The sequence below is a fragment of the Xenopus tropicalis genome, chromosome 3 (genome assembly GCF_000004195.4).
Source record: "Xenopus tropicalis strain Nigerian chromosome 3, UCB_Xtro_10.0, whole genome shotgun sequence".
Classification (NCBI taxonomy): domain Eukaryota; kingdom Metazoa; phylum Chordata; class Amphibia; order Anura; family Pipidae; genus Xenopus; species Xenopus tropicalis.
In genome coordinates this window covers 127662048-127673383 of record NC_030679.2, presented here as the reverse complement: position 1 = coordinate 127673383, position 11336 = coordinate 127662048, and positions in this window count along the sequence as shown.

Here is an 11336-nt window from a genome sequence, read left to right as displayed (position 1 = left end):
ATGGCTTATAATAGAAGTGATACACAGAGTTCCCTGTACTCAGCCTGAAGCCTTGTGTCTTTATATGGTCATATGGACTGACTGTTGGGTTATGAGGAGTGAGTATCTGGAGGGGGTGTCAGGCAGGACGCCAGGCCAAGTAGTATTTGCCATGGGCACCAATATTACTTGGCCCCACTCTGCCTAGAATGTTGTGTTTGTGTAGATATAGTATATTATTACAAATATACTGGATATTCCAATATTTACCACAACCAGGTAAAAGGAAACAACCACGGTTCTTTTCACATATTACTACATAGAATACTGAATTTTTCCATGAATCTCAGCATCATAGTGGGTATCTGCCATATAGTGTGTGAGAGGGGTTGGGTGTTTTAAAGTTGGTTGGAAATGGGCACGTTGGTAGGTTAAGCAAGTGTAGGGAGTAGAACAGACTGTATTATGTAAATACTGTATGGTAATTGTTAGTTCAGTCACCAGGTGGCGCTGTTAAGCAAGGAAATTCCCCGAGAGGCTATATAAGGGAGAGAACAGGGGGACTGCTTCCTCTTTGGAGAAACAAGTGGGTGACGCCAGGGAACCTGAGGTCTGACACGACAGAAAGGTACCAAGCGAATAGTTAAGGTGCCCATACACCATAAGATCCGCTCGTTTGGCATCAAGCGAGCGGATCTTCTCCCGATATCCCCACCTATGGGTGGGCGATATCGGGAGAATTTAGGGTAATTCGATCGTTTGGCCCTGGGGCCAAACGATCGAATTATAACGGCAGGTATAGGAAAAGTTGGTCTGGGAACCGCATCAACGAGCTGATGCAGTCCCCGATCCGACTAGATTTTCTAACCTGCCCAATCGAGATCTGGCCGATTTCAGGCCAGATATCGGTCGGGCAGGCCTGTCGGGAGTGCCCATACACGGGCCGATTAGCTGCTGAATCGGTCCAAGGGACCGATATCGGCAGCTAGTATCAGCCCGTGTATAGGGACCTTTAGATAGGGTAGATTGTGGCAGGTTAGACTTATGGAGCTCATTGCAGTCGGGGAAATTTAGTAAAGGTTACTGAGATGAGCAGCTGAGGCTCCAACAAGGGGTTAGTAAGGAACCAGTGCGGTACCTCCCCAGATAGGGACCCAGTGGAAGAGGGATTAGTAAAGCTTAGTGTCTCGAACACAAGGCTGACCAAGTCTGTAAGAAAGCACAGCGTCCCTGACAGGAAGGAAGGAGCAGGGAAGTAGGCATCAGGCTGGGGCGCAGCGGCCTGGGATACTCTCTGCTGATTATTCTGTTTGTGAGGGACTTGTGTGGCAGCATTTACTGGAGAAGCTGCATCGGTGACTGCAGTAAAGTGCTCCTGCTTCATCTGCACCAACGTGTGAGCCTCCAGTTTGTTCAAGGCTAAGGTGTGCGGCAGTTCCTCAGGGGCGGGACAGTGGTGTGGGCGCTAGTTGGGGAACGCCACGGAATGCCTCCTGTTGTTTATTATTGTATTTGCATAGCAACACTTTTGGCACATGGTGTCCATCACCATCATTATTGTGTGATTGGTTGGAAGCAAGCCTACTAAGGGAATCCTGGCAGTACCAACTCCATACGGCAGGTAGGGGGCGTACAAGGAAATAAAGACCCTCCCATGTGCACCTTGCCCCCCCCCCCCCCTTGGTAAATCAGCCCTAAGGATAAAAAGTAAATAGATGCATTTAACAAACTCAGAATAAATATAGGAACCTCTAATGCATCAACAGCAAAACTGCTAAAACTTAGGGAAAAAAATGAAATGCAATAGTGAAAGTGAGTAAAAATGTGATGACTGTGGGGTTCATTTATAGACACTGGGCAAAATTGCACCTGGGCAGTAACCCATAGCAACCAATCAGGCAAATACATATATAGGATTCACTTTCCCTTTAAACCTTAACGTGATAAGGATACAATATATGCCCAGCAGTAGCCGTTGCGTGCAGAAAGGAGAAATGGAGTTATTTTTGGTGCTTTCCATTCATTCTGTAGCCTGTTGATCTCCCCAGTGCTGAGTTCTATTTACAGGGGATCTCCATTCATTATATATAGACACGGGGCTATGTGACCCGTGTCAGCCGACAACTAGTGTATATACCCATCACTGCCAGGGCTAGATCTGATGTGCAGAGGCAGGATCACACTGAATTCCAGCAATATAAATATAAAAAAATAAGGAGAGCACCCTAGATGGGCCAAGCCCCCCATAATCACCCCAATCTTCTAATAAAATCTCTATATTCCCCACAGTGTGGCCAAGTGGTGGTGCTCCACGCCCAGCTAGTGCCTGCACTGTGATAGATATCCAGCCCTGTCGGTGCATGCTAAGATCTGCTGCAGTCAGCTCTGCGGCGGTTAATATTTGTGCAGGTTGTTTCCAGGAATGAGCCCTGGCTTGCTGTTTCTGTCCCATCAGCAGCTCTGTAGGATTAATATTGTATGAGCAGCAGGAGGTGCTAGCTCTGCACTGCAGTATATTCTCCCCAGACTCAAGAGCTGGCACTTTTTTTTTTTTTACAGCAGCAGTCAGCATGGTGATGCAATGCATCCACCGCTTATATTAGATAGAATGTTGCCATGCAAGCCTTAGATCCCTTAGCTGAAGGGTTGGTTTTTCTGTCATCAGTTTATTCACTAATATATATATATATATGCAATGACTACTCTTCACTCCATACATATATACTGCTGTATATTCCATATTCTAACAGAATGCCATACAGCAATGCAATAGTGTCTTCTCAAGCTTTATACTAGTTTATATGCCAGTTTGCAGTCTTAGAGGGAGATTTACCAAGACCCGAATGCGAACGCTCCAAGCGTATTCTCGCCGATTTTTTTCGCGCAGTTGCGTGAAAAAGTCGCACGTCCGCACGATTCCGCAAAATTCGGAAAGGCTCTGCCGCTGTTTACAATGGTTCGGTACGAAAATTCCGTGACTTTCGGATCGCCAATATGATATTATCGTGACTAATACGATTTTTTCGTAAGCATTTTCATGATATTTGCGATCTTCAGAAATTTTTCTTTCCATTCCGAATTTTTCCCATTCGGGATTCGAACTCGTGTTTTGATAAATCTGCCCCTTAGTGTATGAGGTGCAAGAAGTAGGACACTATATTGCAAGGAATCCCTGCAGCTAACCCCTGACCAGGTAGTGCGTATACTCTCGTTCTGCCAGCTGAATCTTGTGCCACTGTATAAGTGCTAGCCCATGTCCTTTCCTTTCAGTCGCAGGCCCAGTTTACAAAATTTTGGCACAATTAAACTGGAATTACACTGAATTCTCAAAAACACATGGGGGTTAGAACATAGCAAATGGTGCCAGTTCCTTGAAAATAGTGTAAAATTGATGAGAGTGCTATTCTAAGCACTTTTGCAATTTACATTCATTTTTTTAAATTCCAAGATATTAAGGAATAAAGTACTGTCAATATGAATTAATGTATATACAACAGAGCCACCTGCTGGTCAGTTTCTGATGGTGCTTTAGTCAGGGAAGTTGTCAGGAGAAAGAAAGAGGACTGATCTGATTTTATTCTGGTTAGGAAACATCAGATAACTTGTCTTACATCTTTTCTAACCAGATGAACATCAGACTAGAAAGGAGCAAAGTAGAGGGGACATGGACTCTAGAGAGGCCTGGAATTACCAGCTGGGGAGCTGTTACTGATGTGCTCCTATTGAATTCCATGCTGATAGCATTGCTGAAGGTGCCCAATGATCAGGGCACTGCTGCCATAAGCAAAGATCGACTCAGGGTGGCCAATCAGGGGCAGGCCAAGCCGACCGGGCGCCCTAGGCAACCTGGTCGTCTGCCATGGCCAGTCGGTCGGGGGGGGGGTGCGCGCAATGTGATGGGTCATTGCCCCTGCCACTAATGACAAGCGGTGGGGGCAATGGCAAAGAAGGAGGACTAGGGGTAGGCAGGAGTGTGCCCCCTAATCGTTGCACCCTAGGCAGCTGCCTCTTCTGCCTACCCCTAGTTCCGGCCCTTTGGCCAGTGGTGTGCCAAAGGGATGCTATGGGTGCAGGCTTGGATCTGGTATATCAGTATGGTAAATGGCATGGAAGTTTGCTGGCACATATTGCTTCACTGAAATTCTGAGAAGCATCTAGCGCTCATCATGTGTGTGAATAAACAAGCCCTTCTGTGTGCCAGGGATTAATCACTGTTGTGCCTGCTTATTGTTTGCTCCCCAGCTCAGCTCTACTGCTGATTATCACTTTCCCTTTTTCCCCTCTTGATTAAATTGGAAATGATTCCATGTTCTCCATGCACCAATTATTTCTGCATTCGCCAGAAGCTCCATAATTAGATCCTCTGTTTGTACTGCATATTGTTTCTTGTACTGTCCCCTCCGTATTGGTGCTGGGGCCCAGGGCAATGGATCCTGAGGGAGGCCCCATAGTTCTACTTGAAAGTTTGTGAACCCTTTCAAATGTTCTATATTTTTTCTGAATGTGACCTAAAACATCATCTACTTTTAGGACTTGTTTGAAAATCAGAAGAAGAAAACCTAATAAATGAAATAAAAATTATTATATTTGGTCATGTATTTACTGAATAGAAATGATCCAATAACATATCTGCATGTGGCAAAAGTAATTGAATGGTGCTCAGTATTTGGTGTGACCCCCTTGTGCAGTAATATCGCTTTAGGTCTTTCCACTACATTTCAATTGGATTAAGGTCAGGACTATGATTTGGCTATTCCAGGACATTCACTTTATTCTTCTTTATCCATTGTTTGGTAGAATGACTTGTGTGTTTAGAATGTTTTGACATTTTCCTTTAGAATTTTCTGGTACAGAATTCATTGTTCCATCAATGATGGCAAGCCGCCCAGGCCCAGATGCAGCAAAACAGGCCCAAACCAGAACAGTCCCACCACCATAGATGGAATAAGGTTTTTATGCTGGAACGCAGTGTTTTTTCTTTCTCCAAATGTAATGCTCCTCATTTAAGCCAAAAAGTTCTAATTTGGCTTCATCTATTCACAAAACATTCTTCCAGTATCCTTCTGGTTTGTCCACATGATCTTTAGCAAACTGTGAGCAGTGGCTATCTTCTTGCTACCCTGCCATACACACCACTGATGTTCAGTGTTCTCCTGATGATGGACCCTAGGTTCTTTGATGGTCAGCCATTTGTGGGTTGGGTAACAAAGGCCTTGAATTTCCTCCATTTGTACACAATCTTTCTGACCATTGATTAGTGGAGCCCAAACTCATTAGAGATCTTGTAACGTTCTCCAACTTTGGCACCAACAACTCTTTTTCTGAGGTCCTCAGACACCTCCTTTGTTTGAGTCATTATACATATGCACAAATGTGTTGTATGTGTGATCAGGCTTTGCCGGATTAATGTTCTTTGAATAAAACAGGTTCTCTCATTCACACCTGATCCCATTATCATCCCATTGACTGAAAACACCATAATCCTAGGGCTAAAGCCACACGTAGCGCTTTCTCTGCAAGCTGAAAAACGCTTGCCAAGAACAAGCCCTTTTACTGTAAAATCCTCTTACTTGTGACTGCACTGGAAAGCAATAAATATACTCAGGTGCAGACACATGCAAAAAATGCAAGACTTTGCACCCTCCAATTTCCCCACCGCCTTCACACCCCCCCAGAGGCCCCCAACACCCTCCGACCCCCTCCCCCAAGTGCTCCTAAAAGAAACTTACCTGAAGGGAGACGGCGGATTGTGGGAGCTCCCTGGGGAGGATTGGATCTGGGCCCCCCGGGTTTTTCCCCTGTACCCCAGTACCCAGTCCGACGCTGCACACAGAAATGTTATTGGATCTTTTTTTTTTCAATAAATATACGACCAAATGTAATATTTTTGGTTTCATTTGTTTAACTAGGTTTTCTTCTTTAACAACTTGTTTAAAAATCAGTTGATGATTTAGGTCACATTCATTTAAAAATATAGAACATTTTAAAGGGTTCACAAACTGTTGAGAACCGCTGTATTATTCAGAGGTTTAAATACCACATTTGTGCTTGGTAATCACAGATCATTGTACAAATAAATATTTTTGGGTAGGGATACAAGTCCAGTTTCTATATCAGCTTGTGTCTTTCTGTCTGAAGTGTAGCTGATAGTCAAGGGCTTCTGGGGGATGCTGGGAGTCCAACAACACCTGGAGGGCTGCAGGTTGGACATCTCTGACATAGATATACTGAAATATATCTAACATTTTACTCAAAATACATTGTTCTTTGTATTTCAGTCTGTGTTTTCCCCAGGTAAGTGCCTTTTTAAAGCAACCATACAAAGCAGACTAGTTGAACACTGGAAGCCCACATTTACTGTGTGTAGTACTCTATATAACCATAAGGTGGCAGCCATGAGCTATAGTTGGCTCACTTTCTCTCTTATGAGCAACTGTGGGACCTTTAATACAAAATACCCTTCTCACATACTGTGCTTGTTGCTATGATGCAATACTCATATTTAGCTGTTTGATAGCAACAATACAATACCAAAGGGCAAGCAGAAAGTACAAGGTTCCATTGTGGACCCACCAGTTTTCCACTACTTGCACATGTGAAAGGTGTGACGGGTGAGGGTGTAGGGGGTGGGAAGGGTTATGCCAATGTAAGTCCCCTACATTGGCCAAAGCAGGCAGCTATGTTTTAAAGGGCACACACAGATCTACAGCAATTTTACAAAAACACATGGCAGGGCAAAATGTATGGAAAAAAAACATTTTTGTACATGTTTATTTTGTAGTAGTAGTAAATGACCACTTAGGCCTGCTAATGCCCACCTGGAAACCTGATATCCAGGTCTGATTAAAGAGCTAATAGATATATAATGTATGCCATGACTCTGTGGTGCAAACAATGGGATTAATGCCCAACAGCGTGCCTGGCTAGACATGTGCTGGTACCATGGCTGTTCAGTAAATTTCTGGACTAGTGGAGGCCTCATGCCCTAGTTGTGGGCAATTACACAGGTGATACCAGGGGTCATACACACACACGGTGCAAAAAATGGGTACAAACTGCCATGTTTCTGCACACTTGTACGCTGCCCTGCCTTTCCCGTATGGCATTAATTGTGCAGAGTGCTGCCAAACCATGGACACAAGCAGTGGCTCACACCCCCATTTTGAATGGGCACTAATGCCCCGGATTTTGAATCCCTTTGTCACACTTGTAGTACTTGTGCCCAGGGTTATAGTAAATGACCCCTAAAGTCTGCTTAGACTGTATACACAGCCCTGCAGATGTTAATCACCCCCGGACTAACACAGTGCCACCCATAGCAATTGCTGCATCACTACCCACACTGTCAGAGCAGCTCCCCTGATACTTATAATGCAACTTGATTTCCTTAATTACATAACTACTCTGCAGGCCGGGCTTCCTAGGGAGATACACGATATTGCTGAAATCAATCAACCGAAGCAAAGCTCCTGGGCCAGACGGACTACTCCCACAAGTTCTTCCTTTACTTCAGATTTAGCCAAGCCTTTGATTTTAATCTCTTTCCACTCCCTGCTGTCTGTTGTGCTGCTGAAGGGAAGAAGATGCAATGCCAATATTAAAAGGGGGTCACAGAGTGAAAATGAAATATAGCTGACATTTAATTTTACAGCCATAACAAAGACCATAGCTATTTCTTTATTACAACAGTACATAAAAACTATGCTCTGCCCAAGCTCTATTTACTGTACTGAGGTTGAATATAGGGGGTATGGCATTTTAAAGCCATGCAGTCTTACAGAACAGCATCCAGCCGAGGCTGATGGGAACTGTAGTTTAGAATAAGAGGGCAGCTTCCCTTTTACTTGTGTATATATAGGATCTGCTCCTTAGTCACACAATGAAACTCAGCTTTATCAGTCCATGAGAGGATCCCACACGCTGCAGCGTCAGCACAGCAAACCCTATGGGCCAATAGCAGCGCCAGAGATGAGCAGCTCCCAGGCTTGCCAGTCTGCTTTGCCCATATTTCATTGCTAAGCAGTGCGACACTGTTTAACTCATGGCACCCGAGGCACAGGGGGAAATAGCTAATGATGGATTTCCTTTACTTAAGGCTTACTGAAAGGGTATATAAACCCTCCAAAATGATTTCTTGTTACTCAGAGTGGTGCTGCCAGCGTTTTTGCCAGTTACATTTTGTTTCTACTTTTATTGGTTTGTGAGATATCAGCAGTTAGGAAACTACAACTCCCTTATTCCCATACAGCTGAAACAGAGAGCTGGCCAACAGCAGCTGGAGGGGCACAAGCTGTATATCAGGGGACACATGGCCTCATAGTTACATAGTAGCTTAGGTTTAAAAAAGACACATGTATATCAAGTTGAACCCTTTTTTAACTAAGTACTAACTTCCAGAGCACCCTACCTGTCTGAGTGCCTGTCTCTCCTTTCTATCCTCTTATTTTGTCTTCCCAGCCCCTCACTAAATATCTGTACTTCTATTTCTATCTGTTGATCTTTCCTTCTCATGGTGCATCTCTTCATCTCCCACCTCCATCCGTCGCTCCATCCTCTCTCAACTTGCTGCAGTGTTGAACCCTTGCCAAAGAGACTGCACCATTCTGCAGTTTGTCCGGGACCCTCCCTGTAGCGAGGGCTGATCCTGGGAGGAGTAATCACAGTACATCCCAACCATCCTATCATGCCATGGCAGAATGCTAATGATTAACCCTATGTTGCACCTTCCCCTCTACAAACCTGGGAGATGAGCCGATCAAGATCATGGCTGAGATTCCCTGAACTCTGCGGCATCTCTATTATAGCTAATGGGTACTGGGGGTTCTGGGAGTTGTAGTTCAGCAACATCTGGAGGGAAAACATTGACTGATCCCTGATATACACTATGCATTGTACACACAGATCCATATACTGAACAAAGTCAACACTTGTACTGTCTGCAAAGCAACTTAAAGAAAAGCAGAATCCATGGAACATTCTTCCCAAATGGGCTCCGGACTGCCCTGTAACCCGCTCTCCTGTATCCCTGTCTGTTCCTAACGTTACAGATCACTTTCCTCTGCAGTCACGTCACCAGGCATAAAAATGCTAATGCCTTACAGGGCCTTATTCTGTGCATCTTAATGAGGATGAATGGCAGATATTTCAGCCATGGATGTCTGTTCTGACAGCCAGAGATTCAGTTAAAGCCAGCACAGACCAAGTTTTAAAGCAGAAATTTAGGGTAACTAAATTTTTTTACATTAGTGCTGTAAGTAAGGTTGCAAGGTTTAATGTTCTTAACCCATAGAATAGAGTCCTGCATGGGTCTGGGTAACTGTATTTAACCCTCAGAAATAGTGGGTACGTTGCGGGTTGTGGGTTGTATTTTAGATGTGGGTCTGTGGGTTTTACTTGTTTTTTTTTCTAGTCAAGACCTTCCTGCAGCCAATCAGAGCAATAGAATGTGCAGATTAGCTTGTAGCCAATGGGAGCGTAGGAGCAATGATAAATCCAGTCTCTATAGGGGCAACTACAGATGCTTGACCTATGCGTGTATATGATACAATGTTCAGCCTTCTTTATGTATATTCCAGACATAATCCAGCTATAAGCTTCTGTGGTTCAAGCCCTACAGTGTCAGAATGCAAATAATGCCACTAATGTTATTTTTCTGACGTGCCACGGCACACATGGAAGGCACAGCCATATGGCAGGTTGTGGGCCATACCTTATGGAAATGCTTTATATCATGCAGCCCAGTGCAGAATGTACCAAAGCTGGCACCAGATTGAGAGCTGCCAGTTTAGCGCTGGCTGTCAGAAAGCCATTTTTAGTGTGTAATATTTACATGTCAGGCCATATGTGGTGCTCTGCAGGTCTCCTACTCCCGCTGATTGTCATTTGATCTCCATATATTAATCCCTGGACCATTTATCTCTATCTGCCTGGAAGACAGCAGTAGGCATCCTAATTAACTGCATGCAAATGGAAAGCAACGCTTTGCAGGCTGACACTTTGTTCTGCCGCTGTCGCCCTTCTCTGGGAGCCAGGAATCCCACGCAGGAGCCGCAGCCAGACTTCTTTTTAACATGTAAACCCAGCAAAACTGGGATGTTTTACTTAGCACTTTATAATTGGTGTTATGTAATGTTAAAGAAGCAAGAGATGGGTATTGCATTTATACTTGGAGATAGGGGTGGCCCTCCTGTGTCATTGCCTCCTCTGCACCCCTGGAGGCCTAGCCTAGGCCCGAACTGGCAATCTGGAGATTCTGGCAAATGCCAGAGGGGCTGCTGTAAGATGCCATAGACAGTCACTATTTATTGGGCTGGTGTGGGGCTGTTTGGGCCTCTACGTACGTGATGCCTATTTTGAATCCCAGTCTGGGCCAAGTCTAACCCATTTCTGAGATTCCTCTATACCAGGGATCCCCAACCTTTTATACCTGTGAGCCACATTCAAATGTAAAAAGAGTTGGGGAGCAACACAAGCATGAAAAAGTTCACAAGTTCAAATATTGGATGTGATTGGATATTTGGTAGCTTCTATATGGACTGGCAGCCTAAATGAGGCTCTGTTTGGCAGTACAACTGATTTTTATGCAACCAAAACTTACCTCCAACCCAGGAATTCAAAAATAAGCCCCTGCTTTGAGGCCACGGGGAGCAACATCCAAGGGGATGGAGAGCAACATGTTGCTCACGAACCACTGGTTGGGGATCACTGTTCTATACAATACCCAGTTTGTGCCTGCCTCAAGTACCTACACTCATAGAACCTGTAAAGGACTGCCTCCCCCCCAGGCTTAGTTGAAACCTACTGGGGCTCTTTCCCCCCAAGCAGAGATCATACACTTGCTGGTACATATGGAACCATATACAGCACCCACTAACCTCAAGAAGCTGGGTGAAGTGACAGGGGGGATATTGCTGAAGGGTTGGGTACAATGCAAAATGTAATGCTAAGATCTATGGGAAAGGGGGGTTTACAGGTATGGGGCAACCTGCAGCTCTTCCCATGAGTAAGCAATTACTGAATATATTAGTATTTATTGGTTATTTCTGTAAGTATAAATGTTTATCAGAGTTATGTTCCTGCAGTGCGTGGCTTTTCTATGAGGCTGAAATACAGTGGAAATTATGAAATCCAAACCTGCCTTGGATGCACTGCTCAGAGACAGACAGGTCATGAGATGCGAGGAATGACCTTCAGCATCCTGGGCTAGACACCAAGTGAGTGGCCGCTACCCTACCCACAACCTTAGGGACTTTTATTAACCCAGAGAGTGAGAGAAAAAGAAAGAAAGATAATGATATATTAGATAGATAGATAGATAGATAGATAGATAGATAGATAGATAGATAGATAATAGATGA